This window comes from Somniosus microcephalus, unplaced genomic scaffold (genome assembly GCF_052327205.1).
Source record: "Somniosus microcephalus isolate GS21.2 unplaced genomic scaffold, FLI_Smic_1.0 unresolved_chr2, whole genome shotgun sequence".
NCBI lineage: Eukaryota > Metazoa > Chordata > Chondrichthyes > Squaliformes > Somniosidae > Somniosus > Somniosus microcephalus.
This window is the reverse complement of record NW_028225180.1, coordinates 12,801,563-12,820,703: the sequence shown is the minus strand read 5'-3', so window position 1 is coordinate 12,820,703 and position 19,141 is coordinate 12,801,563. Positions and strand designations below refer to the sequence as shown.

At 55.0% G+C, this 19,141-nt stretch overlaps 1 pseudogene across 1 annotated transcript in view; it reads right to left on the bottom strand.

Annotated features, from left to right (window-relative positions):
* The window catches only part of LOC147092131 (vacuolar protein sorting-associated protein 37D-like), a 35,703-nt pseudogene extending 21,968 nt beyond the window's left edge, over nucleotides 1–13,735 (bottom strand). Inside the window, exons 1-2 of the transcript XR_015075031.1 lie at nucleotides 12,396–13,735; nucleotides 8,108–8,233 (exon numbers count right to left, since the gene is read on the bottom strand). The product of XR_015075031.1 is annotated as a vacuolar protein sorting-associated protein 37D-like (transcript). The remainder of the gene's footprint in view (nucleotides 1–8,107; nucleotides 8,234–12,395) is intronic.
* Nucleotides 13,736–19,141: the final 5,406 nt, after the last annotated feature.

Here is a 19,141-nt window from a genome sequence, read left to right as displayed (position 1 = left end):
GTCGAATAGCCTGCCAACAGTCAGCGGGTGGAGGCAGGTTAATTGGCAGCTGTCAACCACGGGCTCGGGCCTTGGCCAGCCCAGGCGAGGAGGGAAGTGAGCTCCCCCGTCCTGCCTTGCCTGTTGCTGTGAAGTGGAGAATGCAGTTCAGCAGGTTCCCGCCCGGTTCAACCGATACGAGCTGGATTAATCAGAGTGGAGACGCGGCCCGCTGCCCGGTTAACCCTTCGTGGCCCCCCCCCCCCGCCCCTGCAAACAATGTCTGCGGAGCGGGCAGAGAGCAGCAGGCAGATGGATCAGGTCCCAACCCTGACACGGCTCGAGCCCAGCAACCCAACGTCACACCAGGGACCCACCCAGCCTACAAAGAAAGTAAAACGAAAGACTCGTATTTCTTGAGCGCCTTTCACGACCTCGGGATGTCCCAAGCTATTGAAGAGCATTTGAAGTATTGTCACTGTTGTAATGTGGGAAACGCAGCAGCCAATTGGGGCACAGCACGCCTCCACAAACAGCAATGTGCTTTTTTTTTTAAGCAATGTTGATTGAGGGATAAATATCGGCCCCAGGAACACTGGGAAGAATTCCGCCACCGTCGCTTCTTTGAAATAGTGGCCATGTGACCTTTTACAGCCACCTGATGGGGCAGACGGGGCGTCGGTTTAAAGTCTCATCCAAAAAACGCATCTCTGACATTGCAGTGCTCCCTCAGTGCTGCCCCTCCGACAGTACAGCGCTCCCTCAGTACTGCCCCTCCGACAGTGCGGCGCTCCCTCAGTACTGCCCCTCCGACAGTGCAGCGCTCCCTCAGTACTGCCCCTCCGACAGTGCAGCGACCCCTCAGTGCTGCCCCCCCGACAGTGCGGCGCTCCCTCAGTACTGCCCCTCCGACAGTGCAGCGCTCCCTCAGTACTGCCCCTCCGACAGTGCGGTGCTCCTTCAGTACTGCCCCTCCGACAGTGTGGCGCTCCCTCAGTACTGCCCCTCCGACAGTACAGCGCACCCTCAGTACTGCCCCTCCGACAGTGCGGCGCTCCCTCAGTACTGCCCCTCCGACAGTGCAGCGCTCCCTCAGTGCTGCCCCTCCGACAGTGCAGCGCTCCCTCAGTACCGCCCCTCCGACAGTGCAGCGCTCCCTCAGTACTGCCCCTCCGACAGTGCAGCGCTCCCTCAGTACTGCCCCTCCGACAGTGCGGCGCTCCCTCAGTACTGCCCCTCCGACAGTACGGCGCACCCTCAGTACTGCCCCTCCGACAGTGCGGCGCTCCCTCAGTACTGCCCCTCCGACAGTGCGGCGCTCCCTCAGTACTGCCCCTCCGACAGTGCAGCGCTCCCTCAGTGCTGCCCCTCCGACAGTGCAGCGCACCCTCAGTACCGCCCCTCCGACAGTGCAGCGCTCCCTCAGTACTGCCCCTCCGACAGTGCAGCGCTCCCTCAGTACTGCCCCTCCGACAGTGCAGCGCTCCCTCAGTGCTGCCCCCCCGACAGTGCAGCGCTCCCTCAGTACTGCCCCTCCGACAGTGCAGCGCTCCCTCAGTACTGCCCCTCCGACAGTGCGGTGCTCCTTCAGTACTGCCCCTCCGACAGTGCGGCGCTCCCTCAGTACTGCCCCTCCGACAGTACAGCGCACCCTCAGTACTGCCCCTCCGACAGTGCGGCGCTCCCTCAGTGCTGCCCCTCCGACAGTGCAGCGCTCCCTCAGTACCGCCCCTCCGACAGTGCAGCGCTCCCTCAGTGCTGCCCCTCCGACAGTGCAGCGCTCCCTCAGTACCGCCCCTCCGACAGTGCAGCGAGCGCTCCCTCAGTACTGCCCCCGACAGTGCAGCGCTCCCTCAGTACTGCCCCTCCGACAGTGCGGTGCTCCCTCAGTACCGCCCCTCCGACAGTGCGGCGCTCCCTCAGTACCGCCCCTCGACAGTGCAGCGCTCCCTCAGTACTGCCCCTCCGACAGTGCAGCGACCCCTCAGTACCGCCCCTCCGACAGTGCAGCGCTCCCTCAGTGCTGCCCCTCCGACAGTGCAGCGCTCCCTCAGTACTGCCCCTCCGACAGTGCGGTGCTCCCTCAGTACTGACCCTCCGACAGTGCCGCGCTCCCTCAGTACTGCCCCTCCGACAGTGCAGCACTCCCTCAGTACTGCCCCTCCGACAGTGCGGTGCTCCCTCAGTACTGACCCTCCGACAGTGCCGCGCTCCCTCAGTACTGCCCCTCCGACAGTGCAGCACTCCCTCAGTACTGCCCCTCCGACAGTGTGGCGCTCCCTCAGTACCGCCCCTCCGACAGTGCGGCGTTCCCCCAGTACTGCCCCTCCGACAGTGTGGCGCTCCCTCAGTACCGCCCCTCCGACAGTGTGGCGCTCCCTCAGTACCGCCCCTCCGACAGTGCAGTGCTCCCTCAGTACCGCCCCTCCGACAGTGCCGCGCTCCCTCAGTACCGCCCCTCCGACAGTGCAGTGCTCCCTCAGTACTGCCCCTCCGACAGTGCCGCGCTCCCTCAGTACTGCCCCTCCGACAGTGCCGCGCTCTCTCAGTACTGCCCCTCCGACAGTGCGGCGTTCCCCCAGTACTGCCCCTCCGACAGTGCAGCGCTCCCTCAGCACTGCCCCGCTGACAGTGCCGCGCTCCCTCAGTACTGCCCCTCCGACAGTGACGCGCTCCCTCAGTACTGCCCCTCCGACAGTGCAGCGCTCCCTCAGCACTGCCCCGCTGACAGTGCCGCGCTCCCTCAGTACCGCCCCTCCGACAGTGCGGCGTTCCCCCAGTACTGCCCCTACGACAGTGTGGCGCTCCCTCAGTACCGCCCCTCCGACAGTGCAGTGCTCCCTCAGTACTGCCCCTCCGACAGTGACGCGCTCCCTCAGTACCGCCCCTCCGACAGTGCGGCGTTCCCCCAGTACTGCCCCTCCGACAGTGTGGCGCTCCCTCAGTACCGCCCCTCCGACAGTGCAGTGCTCCCTCAGTACTGCCCCTCCGACAGTGTGGCGCTCCCTCAGTACCGCCCCTCCGACAGTGCCGCGTTCCCCCAGTACTGCCCCTCCGACAGTGACGCGCTCCCTCAGTACTGCCCCTCCGACAGTGCCGCGCTCCCTCAGTACTGCCCCTCCGACAGTGCCGCGCTCCCTCAGTACTGCCCCTCCGACAGTGACGCGCTCCCTCAGTACTGCCCCTCCGACAGTGCCGCGCCACCTCTGGCCTGTCCACCCCGCCCCCTGTCTTTGCTCGAGTCTCCAAATCGGGGGCTGCAACCCACGACCTTCTGACTCGGAGGGAAGAGCGTTACCGATCGAGACAAGGAAGTTAGGTAAAGAAAAAACACCCACGCACACAGGTGGAACCAGCGCAGGATTCAGTCCCATCGATTCTGGAGCTCAGCGATGTAGCACGATACGGTCGGGTCAGATTTCAGGAAGTAAATCGGAGGCAGAGAACAATCTGACAATGGTTGATCGTGCCATTCCCGGAGTTAGGAGAACTTCCCATCGCGACACTCGTCTCTGCGAATGCCTCTCACCACTTGCATCATCCTTTGATCGGAACTTCATTTCAACTGCTCCCCACCTCAGGCACCGACTCCTGACCTGTCGCCCCCGGCTTAGTGGGAAGCATTCTCTCGCCTCAGAGTCAGAATGTTGTGGGTTTGAGTTCCCACTCCAGAGACTCAAGAGCAGAATCTAGGCTGACCAGCCAGTATCAGTACTGAGGGAGCGCCGCACTGTCGGAGGGGCAGTACTGAGGGAGCACAGCACTGTCGGAGGGGCAGTACTGAGGGAGCACTACACTGTCGGTGGGGCAGTACTGAGGGAGCACTGCATGGTCAGGAGGGGGCTGGACTGAGGGACAACGTTCCCTGTAAGCGGCGTTTTGTTCAGCGGCCTGTGTGCGACGTTTCCCAATACAGGGCAGCCACACAGCTTAGAGGGAACATTGCTGGGGAACCGCTGTACTGTCGAAGCGGCAGTACTGAGGGAGCACTACACTGTCGGGGAGGCAGTGCTAAGGGAGAGCTGCACTGTCGAAGGGGCAGTACTGAGGGAGCGGTGCACTGTCAGCGAGGCAGTGCTGTACTGTCAGAGGGGCAGTGCTGAGGGAGCGCTGCACTGTCCGAGGGGCAGTACTGAGGGAACACTACACTGTCAGCGGGGCAGTGCTGAGGGAGCGCAACACTGTCGGAGGGGCAGTACTGAGGGAGCGCAGCACTGTCAGAGGGGCAGTACTGAGGGAGCACAGCACTGTTGGAGGGGCAGTACTGAGGGAGCGCCGCACTGTCGGAGGGGCAGTACTGAGGGAACACTGCACTGTCAGCGGGGCAGTGCTGAGGGAGTGCCGCACTGTCGGAGGGGCAGTACTGAGGGAGCGGTGCACTGCCGGAGGGGCAGTACTGAAGGAGCATTGCACTGTCAGCGGGGCAGTGCTGAGGGAGCGCTGCACTGTCGGAGGGGCAGTACTGAGGGAGCGCTGCACTGTCGGAGGGGCAGTACTGAGGGAGCGCTGCACTGTCGGAGGGGCAGTACTGAGGGAGCGCTGCACTGTCGGAGGGGCAGTACTGAGGGAGCGCTGCACTGTCGGAGGGGCAGTACTGAGGGAGCGCTGCACTGTACTGTCGGAGGGGCAGTACTGAGGGAACACTGCACTGTCAGCGGGGCAGTGCTGAGGGAGCGCTGCACTGTCGGAGGGGCAGTACTGAGGGAGCGCTGCACTGTCGGAGGGGCAGTACTGAGGGAGCGCTGCATTGTCGGAGGAGGCAGTACCGAGGGGGCGCGGCAGTACAGGGAGAACGCTGTACTGTCGGAGGTACTGTCTCTCGGGTGAGATGCTAAATCAAGGGCCCCCGTCTACGCTCTCAGGTGGACGTAAAAGATCCCACAGCACAATTGGAAGAAGAGCAGGCGAGTTCTGCCCTGGGCCCAATAATTATCCCTCGACCAAGGTCACTAAAACAGATAATCTGATCATTATCTCATCGCTGTTTGTGGGAGCTTGCTGTGCGCAAATTGGCTGACGCGGTTCCTACATTACAACAGCGACTTCACTTCAAAAAGTACTTTGCTGGCTGTGAAGGGCTTTAGGACGTCGTGAGGTGGTGGAAGGCGCTATAGCAATGCAAATTCTTCCGTTCTTTCTTTAACACAGGAATCCTACTTCGACAGCGCCTCCCAGCGTTATCATCAGCTCCGAGTTCTCCCGCGAGTCACACACACACACACACACCATCCCGACACGGAGATATATCGGCCGTTCCTGCATCGTCGCTGGGTCAAAACCCTGGATCTACCTCCCTAACAACACAGTGGGAGCACCGTCACCACACGGACTGCAGCGGTATTACTTGCCTTGGTGACAGTGCAGCTCGATTGATTCCTGGGATTGGGGGGCGGGTGGGATTACCCTCTTAGGAGAGATCGAGTAGATTGGGCCGATATTCTCTAGAGTTTAGAAGAATGAGAGGTGATCGCATTGAAACAGACAAAATTCTTACAGGGCTCGACAGGGTAGATGCAGGGAGGATGTTTCCCCCGGGCTGGGGAGTCCAGAACCAGGGGTCACAGACTCAGAATAAGGGGGTCGGCCATTTTGGATTGACATGAGGAGAAATTTCTTCCCTCAGAGGGAGGTGAATCTTTGGAATTCTCTGCCCCAGAGGGCTGTGGAGGCTCAGTCATTGGGTATATTCAAGGCAGAGATTGATAGATTTTTGGATACTAAAGGATCAAGGGATATGGGGAGAGGGCGGGAAAGTGGAGATGAGGTAGATCAGCCGTGATCTTATTCAATGGCCGTATGGCCTATTCCTGCTCCTAATTCCTAACTGGATTAGGGCTAACTTGAAAGGGATGCGAAAGGATCTAGTCAGGGTAAAATGGAACCAAAGGCCGACAGGAAAAACTAACGGAACAATGGGTGATCTTTAAGGAGGAGATGTTCCAAGTACAGGCTAGGTACATTCCAACAAGAGGGAAGGGTAAGGGAAACAAAGCAAGGACTCCTTGGATGACGAGGGAGATTGAGAAGATGATGAAACAAAAAAAAAAAGGGTGTATGATGAATGTCAGGTGAATACTTCAAGGGAGGACCAGACCAAATACAATAAGTTGAGAGGGGATGTGAAGATTAAAATAAGATTGGCAAAGAGAGAATATGAGTGTAGAATTGTGGTTAACATAAAAGGGAACCCAAAAATCTTCTACCGTCATGTAAACAGTAAGCGGATAGTAAGAGGCGGGGTGGGGCCTATTAGGGGCAAAGGTGGTGACATATGCTTAGCGGCATAGGGCAAGGCTAGAATACTCAATGAGTACCTCGTATCGGTGTTTACTAAGGAGGTGGATGCTGACAAACTATCGGTAGAAGTGGAAAAGGTAGAAGCAATGGAAGGGGTGAAAATTGAGAGAGAGACAGGAGGTACTAGAAAGGCGGGGTTGGCTTAGAGTGGACAAGTCGCCTGGTCCAGATGGCTTGCATCCCAGGTTGCTAAGGGAATTGGGGGAGGAGATAGCGGAAGGGCTTGCCAATAATTTTCCAATCTTCCCTAGATGCGGGGGAGATGCCTGAGAATTGGAAAGAGGCAAATGTGACACCATTGTTCAAGAAAGGGTGTAAGGACAATCCTAGTAACTGCAGGCCGGTCAGTTTAACATCAGTGGTGGGTAAAGTTTTAGAAACAATAATCAAGAAAAAAAATTAACGGGCAATTGGAGAGATTTAAGCTAATTAAGGAGAGCCAACACGGATTTGTAAAAGGCAGATCGTGTTTGACTAATCTAATTGAATTTTTTGATGAAGTAACAGGGAGGATTGATGAAGGGAACGCAATGGATGTTGTCTACATGGATTTTTCGAAGGCGTTAAGTACCACATAGAAGGCTGGTTAACAAAATTGAGGCTCATGGAATACGTGGGTCAGTGGCAGCTTGGATAAGGAATTGGCTTCAGGACAGAAAACAGCGAGTTGTGGTAAATGGCTGTTTTTCAGACTGGAGGATGGTAGACAGTGGTGTTCCCCAAGGGGCAGTGCTGGGGCCACTGCTTTTTTTGATATATATAAATGACCTGAATATTGGAATACAGAGTAGAATTTCTAAATTTACCGATGACACCAAACTTGGGGGTGTGGCAAACAGTGAGGATGAAACCAATCGACTGCAACAGGACATAGAAAGGCTAGCAGAATGGGCAGACAAGTGGTAGATGGAATTTAATAGAGAAGTGTGAGGTGATGCATTTTGGCAGAAGGAACAGGGGGAGGCAATATACACTTAATGGCACAGTTTTAAAGAGTGTGCAGGGACAGAGAGACCTGGGAGTTAATGTGCATGGGTCCATGAAGGTGGCAGGACATGTTGAGAGAGTGGTTAGCAAAGCATATGGGATCTTGGGCTTCATAGATAGAGGTATTGAGTACAAAAGTAGAGAAGTTACAAAGCGCTGGTTAGGCCACAACTGGAGTATTGCGTCCAGTTCTGGTCACCACACTTTAGGAAGGATGTGAAGGCCCTTGAGAGGGTGCAGAGGAGATTTACCGGAATGGTTCCGGGGATGGGGGATCTTAGCTACAAGTACAAGTTGGAGAAGCTGGATTTGTTTTCATTAGAGCAAAGGAGGTTGAGGGGTGATTGGATAGAGGTGTACAAGATTATGACGGGTTTGGATAGGCTAGACGGGGAAAGGCTGTTCCCACTAGTTGATGGTACAAGGGCTAGGGGACACAGATTTAAGGTTTTGAGCAAGAGATACAGGGGGGATGTGAGGAAAATCTATTTTATGCAGCGAGTGGTGAGGACCTGGAACTCGCTGCCGACGGAAGTGGTGGAAGCGGAGACACTCGATGTTTTCAAGGGGAGACTGGATAGGCACTTGAGGGAAATAAACTTGCAGGGCTACGGGGATAGAGCGGGGGAATGGGACTGACTGGATTGCTGCACAGAGAGCCGGCACGGGCTCGATGGGCCGGATGGCCTCCTTCTGTGCCGTTAGGACTCTATGGCTAATTCTTATATTAAAGGCAGCGGTCCACCACTACCTTCTCAAGGGGCAACTAGGAGATGGGCGATAAATCCAGGCATTGCCCTGCCCAAGAACACTTTTTCTTTTAAAAAAGCACCCGCTCTCTTACCTCCTCGCTCTCCAACACCAGGTCTTCCTGCTTCTCCTTGTCATTCAGGACCTCCTCGAGCCTCTCCCGGCTCAGCCCCCTCAGCTTAATCATCAGTGGCACCGACTGGAGGTCTTCCATCGGGAGCTGCGAGTAAGAGAGGCAAGGTGAGCAGACCGCGCCGTATCTGGCTCTGTCTATTTTCTCTGGCCATTCGGATCAAGCCGTGGCGCAGTGGGTAGCAACCGCACACTGGGAGTCAGGAGGTCGTGGGTTTGAGCCCCACTCGAGAGATTCGAGCCCCATAATCCAGTCCGATACTCCAGTGGCAGTACTGAGGGAGCGCTGCTCTGTCGGAGGGGCAGTACTGAGGGAGCGATGCACTGTCGGAGGGGCAGTACTGAGGGAGCGCCGCACTGTCGGAGGGGCAGTACTGAGGGAGCGATGCACTGTCGGAGGGGCAGTACTGAGGGAGCGATGCACTGTCGGAGGGGCAGTACTGAGGGAGCGCCGCACTGTCGGAGGGGCAGTACTGAGGGAGCGCCGCACTGTCGGAGGGGCAGTACTGAGGGAGCGATGCACTGTCGGAGGGGCAGTACTGAGGGAGCGATGCACTGTCGGAGGGGCAGTACTGAGGGAGCGCCGCACTGTCGGAGGGGCAGTACTGAGGGAGCGACGCACTGTCGGAGGGGCAGTACTGAGGGAGCGACGCACTGTCGGAGGGGCAGTACTGAGGGAGCGCCGCACTATCGGAGGGGCAGTACTGAGGGAGCACTGCACTGTCGGAGGGGCAGTACTGAGGGAGCGACGGTACTGAGGGAGCGCCGCACTGCCAGAGGAGCAGTACTGAGGGAGCGACGCAGTCGGAGGGGCAGTACTGAGGGAGCGCTGCACTGTCGGAGGGGCGGTACTGAGGGAGCGCTGCACTGTCGGAGGGGCGGTACTGAGGGAGCACTGCACTGTCGGAGGGGCCGTCCTTCAGGATGAGATGTTAAACCGAGACCCCTTCTGCCCTCTCTGGTGGGTGTTAAAAGATCCCACGGCCACTATTTTGAAGAAGAGCAGGGGTGGGAGAGTTCTCCCCAGTGTTCTGGGGCCCAGTATCTGTCCCTCAACCAACATCACTAAATAAACCGATGATCTGGTAATGATCGCATTGCTGTTTGTGGTGTGCTTGCTGTATGCAAATTGGCAGCTGCGTTTCCTACATTACAACAGTGACCACACTTCAAATAACAAGTAATTAATTGGCTGCAATGGGCTTTGGGATGCCCTGGGGTTTGGAAAGGTTGGAGCGATATACATACACATCACCATCTGATCCTGGCAATGCCAATTTAGCGGCGTTGTACTAAAAGCTGTAACATTTACTCTGGTTTAAAGGGGCTTCATTTAAAAAAAAGTGTGTGACAAATATGTTTTAATTGGGGATAGGGAGGAGATCGAACGATCTCTCCATCATGGCACCGTCGGCCAACTGTACAGCATGTCCCGACCTCAGGGCTCAAAGACCATCTTTGACCCCTGAGCCCTCCCTAGTCAGAGAGCCAAAGGACCGAGTTGCTTTGGATACTGATGCACACAGACACACAGAGAGCAGGAAAGGCCCAGGCACCATCCCCAGGCCTCTGCTGAGTCAGCCTGATCTCACAGCCGGGAGACAGGATCCATAGAAACATAGAAGATAGGAGCAGGAGTAGGCCATTCGGCCCCTCGAGCCTGCTCCGCCATTCAAAGAGATCATGGCTGATCATCCAAATTCAGTACCCTGTCCCTGCTTTCTCCCCATATCCCTTTAACCTTAAGAAATATATCTAACTCCTTCTTGAATATATTTAATGAATTGGCCTCAACTGCCTTCTGTGGTAGAGAATTCCACAGGTTCACCACTCTCTGGTGAAGAAATTCCTCCTCATCTCTGTCCTAAATGGCTTACCCCTTATCCTTAGACTGTGACCCCCTGGTTCTGGACTCCCCCGCCATTGGGAACATCCTTCCTGCATCTGGTCTGTCTAGTCCTGTTAGAATTTTATAAGTTTCAATGAGATCCCCTCTCATTCTTCTAAACTCCAGCGAATATAAGCCCAATCGACCCAATCTCTCCTCATACGTCATTCCTGCCATCCCAGGTATCAGTCTGGTGAATCTTCGCTGCACTCCCTCCATGGCAAGAACATCCTTCCTCAGATAAGGCGACCAAAACTGCACACAATACTCAAGGTGTGACTGCGCCCCAGAAGGCACTTCATTGGCTGTAAAGTGCTTTGAGACGTCCGGTGGTCATGAAAGGCGCTATAGAAATGCAATTCTTTCTTTCAAGTTGAGCGAGTGGGCAAATACATGGCAGATGCAGTATAACGTGGATAAATGTGAAGTTATCCACTTCGGTAGGAAAAACAGAAAGGCAGAATATTATTTAAATGGTGATAGATTGGGAAATGTTGATGTACAAAGGGACCTGTGTGTCCTTGTACACCAGTCACTGAAAGCAGACATGCAGGTGCAGCAAGCAGTTAGGAAGGCAAATGGTATGTTGGCCTTCATTGCAAGAGGATTTGAGTACAGGAGCAAGGATGTCTTACTACAGTTATACAGGGCCTTGGTGAGACCACACCTGGAGTACTGTGTGCAGTTTTGGTCTCCTTACCGAAGAAAGGATACACTTGCCATAGAGGAAGGTTCACCAGACCGATTCCTGGAATGGCAGGACTGTCGTATGAGGAGAGATTGGGTCGACTAGGCCTGTATTCACTAGAGTTGAGAAGAATGAGAGGGGATCTCATTGAAACGTATCAAATTCTGACCGGGCTGGACAGACTGGATGCAGGGAGGATGTTTCCCCTGGCTGGGGAGTCTAGAACGAGGGGTCACAGTCTCAGGATACGGTGTAGGACATTTAGGACTGAGATGAGGAGGAATTTCTTCACTCAGAGGGTGGTGAACCTGTGGAATTCTCCACCACAGAAGGCTGTGGAGGCCAAGTCACTGAATATATTTAAGGAGATAGATAGATTTCTAGACACAAAAGGCATCAAGGGGTATGGGGAGGAGAGCGGGAATATGGTCTTGAGATAGAGGATCAGCCATGATCATATTGAATGGCGGAGCAGGCTCGAAGGGCCGAATGAAACACAGGAGCAGGAGTCGGCCATTGTTCTTTCTTTTATAAAGAGAGGCACAGATAACAAAAGCAGGGACGTTGTTCTAAACCTTTACAAACCACTGGTTTGGCCTCAGCTGCAGTATTGTGTCCAATTCTGGGCACCGCACTTTAGGAAGGATGTCAAGGCCTTGGAGAGGGTGCAGAGGAGATTTATAAGAACAATTCCAGGGATGAGGGACTTCAGTTATGTGGAGAGACTGGAGAAGCTGGGATTGTTCTCCTTAGAGCAGAGAAGGTTAAGAGGAGATTTGATGGAGGTGTTTAAAAGCTTGAAGGGTTTTAATCGAGTAAATAAGGAAAAACAGTTTCCAGTGACAGGAGGGTCAGTAACCAGAGGACACAGATTGAAGATAATCAGCAAAAGAACCAGAGGGGGAGATGAGGAGAGATTTTCTTCACGCAGCGAGTTGTGGTGATCTGGAACGCGCTGCCTGAAAGGGCGGTGGAAGCAGATTCAATAGTAACTTTCAAAAGAGGGAATTGGATAAATACTTGAAGGGGAAACATTTTGCAGGGCTAAGGGGAAAGTGGAGGGGGAAGTGGGACTAACTGGAGAGCTCGACCAAAGAGCCGGCCCAGACACGACGGAAGGAATGGCCTTCTTCTGTGCTGTGCGATTCCATAAAAAGACTTGCATTTCAGGACATCCCAAAGAGCTTTACAGCCAATGAAGTACTTGTGAATTGTAGTCACTGTTGTAATGTAGGAAACGCGGCAGCCAATTGGCGCACAGCAAGCTCCCACAAGCAGCAATGTGATAACGACCAGACAGTGTGTTTTTTTTGTTTTTTTTTTAAACTGATGTTGACTGAGATATTGGCCCCAGGACACCGGGAAGATCTCCCCCTTGCTCTTCTTCGAAATAGCGGCCGTGGGATCTTTTACATTCACCTGAGGAAGCAGGCGGGGCCTCGGTTTAACGTCTCATCCGAAAGACGGCACCTCCGACAGTGCAGCTCTCCCTCGGTACTGCACTGGAAGTGCCGGCCTAGCTTTATGTGCTCAAGTCCCTGGAGTGAGACTTGAGCCCACAACCTTCTGACTCAGAAGCGAGAGTGCTACCCACTGAGCCACAGCTGACACTGTGGCAAGCAATGCCAAGTCACTGGGTAAATCGCGGGGGGATCAGTTTAAATTGTACAATACCTGATGTCGGACTGACATCGCAGTCAGTCGCACCGTGTCACTATATCCAGGCGCAGATCCCTCGCCAACGGGCACCTCCGTGCAGAGTTCCGATCCCAAAAAGGGAGGCCGCGATTTCCCCCGAAGAAGCGGCTCCTAATCCAGAACGTTAAAGCCCAACCTTCCCGGGGGATACAGTCCGGGCAATCGCCAAACTTCACGGAACGCGGGAAAGCTGTCCGCTCACAGACCCAGAGGCGACTTGGAGAGGGAAAAGGCACAGAGATAGAGAAGCCACCCTCAAGATCCCTCAAGGCTGCGCCCTATGATGGGAAGAGGGAGGCAGCAGTCAAAAGTGACCCACAGTCTCTGGCTCCCACTCTCACATGAATTAGGGGATGGTGGGGCAGGGGGGGGTTATAACCGAAAGGCTGCAGCAACACGAACTGAACGGCGTGGGTCTTAAAATAAACCTCCAACAGCTCTGTCACTCATCCAACGCCATCCCCACACATCCTGATCTGTTTGAAAACCCCTTATTTACTTTAATGAATGATTCCTTTTTTGAGGTTTTTTTAAGTTTTTTTTTTAAATTGTCCTTCTCTGCCTCTCGAAATCAGGACTCTCTGAATCCAGGATTCCCTCACAAACCTTCTTCTCGAAATCCAGGATAGTCTCACAACATCAGGATCCGCTCCGCCTAAATCCGGGACAGTCTCAAAAACCGGGATTCACTTCCTTCGCGATCCAGGATTAACTCAGAAATTAGGATTCGCTCCCTCTAAATCCTGGAAAATCTCAAAATTCAGGATTCGTGTCCTCTAAATCCAGGATAGTCTCAAAATTCAGGATTTGCGCCCTCTAAATCCTGGAAAATCTCAAAATTCAGGATTTGCGCTCTCTAAATCCAGTAGTCTTAAAAATCAGGATTTTCTTCCTCTAAATCCTGGGTTCTCTCAAAATTGAGGATTCACCTCCCTCTGAATCCAGGAGTCCCTTCCCTCTGAATCCAGGAGTCCCCGCCCTCTGAATCCAGGAGTCCCCTCCCTCTGAATCCAGGAGTCCCCTCCCTCTGAATCCAGGAGTCCCCTCCCTCTGAATCCAGGAGTCCCCTCCCTCTGAATCCAGGAGTCCCTTCCCTCTGAATCCAGGAGTCCCTTCCCTCTGAATCCAGGAGTTCCTCCCTCTGAATGCACAGCAAGAGGCAAAGGGGGTCACTGGGGAGAGGGGGTGAGAGGTTAGGGAAGGGGGAGCGGTCACTCGGGGGTGGCAACAGGTCTGAGCGGAGTCCTCCTCCGCCTTTCCTCTCGCTCTCTGCCGCGGTGTACCGCCGCAGCCTCGGCCCTCACTGTTCCTGCGTCACCTACCAGCAGCACAACTCCGGCCTCACCCACCGCCGGCGTCTGAATAACTCAGGCCGGCCGCCTGGGCCCAGCCTCGGCCAATCACAGGCCGCCTCATCGGGGCGGCCAATGACAGCCCCGCCTGGGCCCAGCCTCGGAGCCCAATCACAGCCCGTCTTCTCGGGACGGCCAATGGCAGCCCCACCTGGACCCAGCCTCGGAGCCCAATCAACAGCCCGCCTCCCGGGGACGGCCAATCACAGCCCCGCCTGGGCTCAGCCTCGGAGCCCAATCAACAGCCCGCCTTCCCAGGACGGCCAATGACAGCTTCGCCTGGGCCCAGCTTCGGGGTCCAATCAACAGCCCGGCTCGGGGCCCAATCAACAGCCGGCCTCGGCCCAGCCTGGACCAATCACAATCCGCCTCCTCGGCCCGGCCAATCACAGCGCGTCTTCCCAGCACACCACCTGACCTGCCGACGCTGCCAGTCCAGCTGCATTTACAGGAGGGCGGGGTCACTCACTGACTCACCCCATCAACACTAGAAACTCACAGCTTTCCAATCACCAGCCCACGCTGTTAAAACTTACTTATTATAACCTGTTTATTTAATTAGACCTGCCCTTCCTTTCGTATTCTGTTGGTATTGTAAATAACTTGGCAGTGAATGCCGCCTCTGTTCCCTGACAGGCCCCCAGGATGGACTTCAACATTAAGGAGCAGTAGGGGTGCACCATTCTCAATGTTGATATAATTTAGTTACACGCCGTTTACATTAGAGTATATCGAATTGGAGCTAGAGGTATTTTTTTGGCAGTAAAGGTTGTATCAAAAACTGACTTGGCAGCTATAATGATTTCCGTTTTTTTTAATTACAAATTATCAACCCCCTCCTTTATTCAGAATAGAACAGGCCACTGAGGCGCGGAATTGGACTGGTCCACAAATAGGTGGGGGGTGCATATTCCAAATTTGAATGATTTATTTCTGTTATTCCACAAAAAATTAATTCCAAAGAGTTCCTTGCTCATACAGAACTTTATATTTGAGTGCAGCTGTACTAAAATATAGCTGAAGTATGAAGAGGTTGCAAATGTGATTTTTATTTCTTTCCCTTCCACCCCTGCAGCTGCGAGTTGAGAAAGACCCTCACAGTCCACACTGATAGAGGGGTTTCAGGTGACGTAATGAGGGAACCCCCCTCTCCCCCCTCCCCCCAGCTGGCCTCCATTCATAAAAAGGGTCTCACCAGGCATAACACTAGGAATGGGACTACTGAATGAGACCCATCAACAATCACAAAACAAATCCCCCAAAACAGTTACACCAAGCACAAAGGAAGATGGTTCTGTTGATTGAAGGTCAATCATCACAGAACCCAGGACATCGCTGCAGGAGTTCTTCAGGGCAGTGTCCTAGGCCCAACCATCTTCAGCTGCTTCAATAACCTTCCCTCCAATGTAAGTTCAGAAATGGGGATGTTTGCTGATGACTGCACAGTGCTAGGCGCCATTTGCAATTTCACATAATGAAGCAGTCCATGCCCGCATGCAGCAAGACTTGGAGACGTTCAGACTTGGGCTGATAAGTGGCAGGTAACATTCGCGCCACACAAGTGCCAGGCAATGACTATCTCCAACAAGCGAGAGTCTAACCACCGCCCCTTGACATTCAACGGCATTACCATCGCCGAATCCCCCACCATCAACATCCTGGGGGTCACCATTAATCAGAAACTGAACTGGACCAGCCACATTAATACTGTGGCAACAAGAGCAGGTCAGAGGCTAGGTATTCTGTGGCAAGTGTCTCACCTCCTGACTCCCAAAAGCCTTTCCACCATCTACAAGGCACAAGTAAGGAGTGTGATGGAATACTCTCCACTTGCCTGGATGAGTGCAGCTCCAACAATACTTAAGAAGCTCGACACCATCCAGGACAAAGCAGCCCGCTTGATTGGCACCCCATCCACCACCTTAAACATTCACTCTCTCCACCACCGGCGCACCGTGGCTGCAGTGTGTACCATCTACAAGATGCACTGCAGCAACTCGCCAAGGCTTCTTCGGCAGCACCTCCCAAACCCGCGACCTCTTCCACCTAGGAGGACAAGGGCAGCAGACACATGGGAACTCCACCACCTCCAAGTTCACCTCCAAGTCACACACCATACTGACTTAGAAGTATATCGCCGATCCTTCATCGTCGCTGGGGCAAAATCCTGGAACTCCCTCCCCAACACCACTGTGGGAGCACCATCACCACATGGACTGCAGCGGTTCAAGAAGGCGGCTCACCACCACCTTCTCAAGGGCAATTAGGGATGGGCAATAAATGCCGGCCTTGCCAGCGACACCCTGATCCCATAAAACGAATTTTTTTAAAAAGATGTCACCATTCCAAAACATTAATTGAAAACAAATCATTAAAAACAAATTAAGGAAATAACTAAATATATTCCAAATAAAAGCAGAATTTGATGGGACAGTGTGGAGGGAGTTTTACTCTGTATCTAACCCATGCTGTGCCCAGCCTGGGAGGGTTTGATGGGACAGTGTAGAGGGAGCTTTACTCTGTATCTAACCCGTGCTGTACCTGCCCCGGGAGTGTTTGATGGGACAGTGTAGAGGGAGCTTTACTCTGTATCTAACCCGTGCTGTACCTGCCCCGGGAGTGTTTGATGGGACACTGTAGAGGGAGCTGTACTCTGTATCTAACCCGTGCTGTACCTGCCCCGGGAGTGTTTGATGGGACACTGTAGAGGGAGCTGTACTCTGTATCTAACCTGTGCTGTACCCGGCCTGGGAGTGTTTGATGGGACAGTGTAGAGGGTGCTTTACTCTGCATCTAACCCGTGCTGTACCTGCCCTGGGAGTGTTTGATCGGACAGTGTAGAGGGAGCTTTACTCTGTATCTAACCTGTGCTGTACCCGGCCTGGGAGTGTTTGATGGGACAGTGTAGAGGGAGCTTTACTCTGCATCTAACCCGTGCTGTACCTGCCCTGGGAGTGTTTGATCGGACAGTGTAGAGGGAGCTTTACTCTGTATCTAACCTGTAAAGTCCACGCCTCAATAATACATGGACTTTGGGAGAACAGTTTAACATGTACTTTACTGAACAGGAGGGCAATCTTTTTAGTTTGGACCAAAAAAAAACAATTTGGACTGTAAATGAACAAAAGTTCAACTAAAACTTAACAAATTAAATTAAAATTTGGTTTTCCGTATTGATGATGCACTCCAGTCCCCGCGGCGCCCACCGGTCACGGAAATACTCAAGCGCACCGGCGGACACCGCGTGCTCGATCTCCAGGGCCACCCGGGCGCGAACATGGCTGCGGAAGAGAGGCAGGCAATCTGGCTGGACGGCCCCCTTGACCGCCCACTGCCTGGACCAATTGATGGCTCTTTTGGCGAGGCCCAGGAGCAGTCCCACGAGGAGGTCCTCCAACCTGCCCGCTCCCCTCCGCACCGGGTGACCGTAGATCAAGAGCGTGGGACTGAAGTGCAACCAAAAATCGAGGAGCAGCCCCTTCAAGTAGTGAAAGAGGAGCTGCAACCTCTCACACTCGACATAAACGTGAAACACAGACTCCTCCAGGCCGCAAAAAATGCAGGCGGCCTGGGAGTCCGTGAACCTACTTAAAACCATATTGCACGGGACCGCTCCATGCAACACCCTCCAGGCCAAGTCCCCGATGGAACAAGGGAGGACTCCCGCGTAGAGAGCCCTCCATTGGGGATCTCCGCCTCCGCCGGTCGGCAAGACGCCACGCCAAGGCGTGTCCGGACGGCAGACGAAGATGGCAAAGTGGAGAGTGTGCAGGAGCCTCCCGTACAGGAAACCCCTCCGCGCGGAATGAAAAGGCACGGAGGGTATTTCCTTGAGACGGCTCAAGTTATGAGGCGCCGGTTCCCGAGGGGAGTTTTGGGGACGGGCGCCGATGAGGAATTCCGTCCGAACGGGGGTAAGCTCGGACGGGATCGCCCCACGTGCTTGAGCCGCCTCGATACACCTAGTGCAGCCGGGGCCCAGTGCCACTTTCACCGACTCGATGGCTTCGACCGCGAGCCGGATGTTGGCCCAGGACAGGCGCCGCGCCAGCTCCTCCGGCGCCATCCAGCCCGCTCCTCCGCCATCGAGCAGGTCCCCGACTCTGGTCACCTTGCCAGGCACAGCCCTGCCCTCCACCAGCCGCCCGAACCCACGGTCATGAAGGTGCGGATTCCTGAGCAGCGGCTCCCGAAGGAGAGCCGCCGCTCCTGATGGGGGAGAGCTCCGCCTGGAAGCGACGTAGTTCCAAACCCATAGCAGTTCCTGGTAGAAGAGAGGCAGCTCCCGCAGGCCAGCACGCCTGCCGCCCACTTTCACAAACAGGAGCTGCGTGTCGTAATTGAGGCCGTGCAGCTGGCGGAAGAAATACGTCGCCAGCGCACACCACCTCGGAGGATTCTCGACGTACAGGTATCTCTGCAGCGTCTGAAGATGGAAAGTCGCAGCCTGGGTGCGAAGGCACACCAGCGCCTGACTGCCATCCCTAAGCGGGAGACTCAGAACCGCGGCAGAGACCCAGTGCTTCCTTTTGTCCCAGAAGAAGTCGATGAGCTTCTTCTGCATCTTGGCGACAAACGCAGGGGGAGGGATCAAAGTGACCAACCGGTACCACAACATGGCGGCCACCAGCTGGTTTATGACCAGCGCTCGACCCCTGTAGGACAACACTCGGAGCAGTCCTGTCCAGCGTCCTAGGCGAGCGGTGACTTTGGCCTCCAGCTCTTGCCAGTTCGCCAGCCAGGCATCCTCGGCAGGGCTAAGGTAGACTCCCAAATAGAGGAGGTGCGTGGTGCTCCAGGCGAAAGGCCTGAACTCCTCCGGCAGGGAGTCCACCCTCCACTGACCCACCAGGAGTCCGGAACATTTCTCCCAGTTGATCTTGGCGGAGGATGCGTCCGAGTAAATCTGCTGGCATTCCCGCATCCTCCGCAAGTCAGCGGGATCCGTGACCGTGAGGAGCACGTCATCGGCGTAAGCCGAGAGGACCACCTCCACGCCCGGCCCTTGCAGAGCCAGTCCCGTCAACCTCTTCCGCAAGAGGCGCAGGAAAGGCTCCACGCAAACGCCGTATAACTGACCGGACATGGGGCTTCCCTGACGCACCCCCCTCCCGAAGCGAAGGGGCGCCGTCAAGGACCCGTTAACTTTAATCAGACACTCCGCGGCGGCGTACAGAAGTCCGATCCGGGTGACGAAATGCGTCCCGAACCCGAATGCGCGCAGAGTCCCGAAGAGATACTCGTGATCCACCCTGTCGAACGCCTTCTCCTGATCCAGGGAAAGGAAGGTGACCGACAGACCAGCCCTCTGGGAGTGGTGGACCAGGTCCCGGACCAGATGGATGTTATCGTGGATGGTCCGGCCCGGGA